The sequence below is a fragment of the Sorex araneus genome, chromosome 2 (assembly GCF_027595985.1).
Source record: "Sorex araneus isolate mSorAra2 chromosome 2, mSorAra2.pri, whole genome shotgun sequence".
Lineage (NCBI taxonomy): Eukaryota > Metazoa > Chordata > Mammalia > Eulipotyphla > Soricidae > Sorex > Sorex araneus.
In genome coordinates, this window is record NC_073303.1 from 90,315,616 (window position 1) to 90,318,338 (window position 2,723).

General features: G+C 33.4%; 1 pseudogene; it reads left to right on the top strand.

Moving 5' to 3' along the window:
• Positions 1-279: 279 nt before the first annotated feature.
• On the top strand, positions 280-400 carry LOC129402964 (small nucleolar RNA SNORA72; annotated as a pseudogene).
• The last annotated feature ends 2,323 nt before the right edge of the window (positions 401-2,723 follow it).

A 2,723-nucleotide genomic window follows, 5' to 3' on the forward strand; every position in this document is an offset into this window, starting at 1 on the left:
TGAATCTAAAAGTAGGTTTGGATTAAATTTTAGTGGTATCTGGCCTACATCACTCCCTCTTGGGTCTTCTATTTCTTTATCTCTGTGTCTATTTTTCTGTTCTGTTTCTCTCTCTCCTTCTCTCTCTCTTTCTCTATCTCTGAATTCAAGATAGAAAAAGATTTTCACCTTTGCATCATAGCTAATAATATTAAATTTAATAGGAAATGGATAACTGTATGGAAATTTTATAATTTTATGTGTTTCTCTAAAAGATTCAAATCTTCCTTAGTGCAAATATTCCCAATATTGTTCTTGATTTTTAATAACCAGTTAAGCAAACATTCAACATAAGACCTTAAATGTGTTTCTAGTCCTTGTTCTTTACCTAGATCTTGTCTTATAAATGATGGTGATAAACTGTTTTCAGGGAGATATACTACACTATGTAGTTGTTAAATATGAGGAAATGATAACATAACTAGTATAACATGTTTAAAAATAAGAATGGCTAATCTGAGGATTACTCGTTGACATTAAATAAATTATTTAAAATACCTTTAGAGTAGAATTTGTGCCCAAATAATTTGTTCATGATCAGAACCTAACATACTGGAGGCACATTTCTTGTACTCGGGAAATATATTCCAGCTATTTTGCTGAAGTGAATATAACAAGAGCCTGCCATGGATTTTCTCAATAGCTCAATATAGCACAATATAGCTTTGCAGGGACAGGGGGAGAAATGCAATGCTACCAGGAATTCAATGCAAGGCCTCACAGATTCATTATGTTCAACCTGTTGTGCTATGTTGAGTTAATTTAAAAGTTCAATTCATGTTTTTGAATGATTCATAAATAGGGAAATATCCCATACAATTTGTAAAATGATATTCTAAGAATTTGTGTAAAATATGTTTTGTAATCATAAAGAGTGGGAGGTAGGTCATTTGTAAAGGAAATACACACACATACATATATATAATTTCAAGCAATTAAAAGACTTAGGAAAAGGGTTTGGTTTTCAAAAAATATTTGGTTTGGGGGAAAAAGACATTTTCACAGGAATTTGTTCAGGAATGAACAGAAAAGCATGTGATTAATATTTCTGGTAGTGCTTCAAATAAAGGGAGAATGTCTGGCCCTTTGACAAATGCTACATAACAATGAATTTCAGTAGGTATCTGATGCATGAAAGAAAGAGAAAAGAAAATAGAACAATATAGACTTTGAAGAACACTTATTATGAGAAATTTGCAATGGTATATCCAAGTTAAAGTTTATGGACACTCATTCTAGGATCCCTGTGCAGTGTACACAAGGCATTAGGAAAAAAGATAATGGATGGACTAGTTCCACATTGCATGGGGAGTGCTTCTCTTAACTCAATAACTCAAGTGAACATCTGCATCGTGATCAGTGTTCCAGCAGTAGAACAAAAATTATATAATATCCAGAATAATTTTTCCTAATTTCAGGACAATCATCTTGAGTCTAAAGTTACAACAAACAGTTCCTTCCTTCCCTCCTTCCCCTCCTTCCTTCCCTCCTTCCTTCCTTCCTTCCTTCCTTCCTTCCTTCCTTCCTTCCTTCCTTCCTTCCTTCCTTCCTTCCTTCCTTCCTTCCTGCCAGCTTCACCTCCCTCCCTCCCATCTGTCCTTCCTTCTTGAAAAACTGAATTAACATTGGTTTACAATGTTAGCTTCAGGAATATGTCTTCATAATTCCATGACTATATATCCCATAGTATACCAGTAAATAAAATTCTAATTCCATTTGTCATATCCAATTAACTCTTCTCACCAGTTCTTTCAACATATCATTCTCCTCAACATCTGGTAACCACTATTCTAAGAGTAATTTTATTTGTGCTTTGTTGTTGTTGTTGTTTGTTTCATTTTGCTTTGCTTATTTATACATATATGTAAAGTTGTCAGGCTGGCATTTGTTTTTCTGTTTCTAACTAATCAACCTTTGCTGTTTTTTCTTTTAATTCTTACTTTAAAATTGAGTGGCACCCAGATAATTGAGAATTAAAGTTTCATGCTCTGCTTTGTTCTAATGATCTGCCAACTATTTTTACAAAGAATAAAATAATGTGATTTACTTATATGTCATATAAATTTTTATGAATATTCAGCTTTGCCTGTCAATCTACCAATGGACATAATTGCTCAAGCTTTAGTAAAACAAGATGCAGTGATTTTAAAAATACTAACACAGAGACGACGTGGTTCAAACCAAATGATGATTGTTAAATCACGAAGTATGACAGAAATATCCATGCTGCTTTTTAGGTGCACTAGTGATGTAAAAACTCAAAAAAAAGTAAAAGGAAGGCCGTAGTGCTTTATTGTTCTCTGAGAGTTCTAACTCTCTCTGCAGTTACCTCATGCTGAGCAGCAGGTTGAAGTATTTCACCTTCAAGATCAAAAGACAATTGGGAAGTTAGGGAAGGGAATTGTGGGTACTAAGGATGAAGTTGCTGACAAAGACCAAAGTTTAAATAAAACATGTTCGGTGGAGATGAATCAATACTTTATTTGTTAAGAAGAAGTAAAAGTACAAAAAGGCTTGTACAACAGAGCATAAAAAAAGTGAGAAATCAATTCTACTTAATTCAGAATGCTTGAAGAGTCACCTATGCCATTATGTATGAATAATTCAGGAACAGAAATTTATTGCAGACACATATTGTTTAGTTTGGATTTAGCGCTGCCTCTTGTTTGACCTAAATCTGTAAA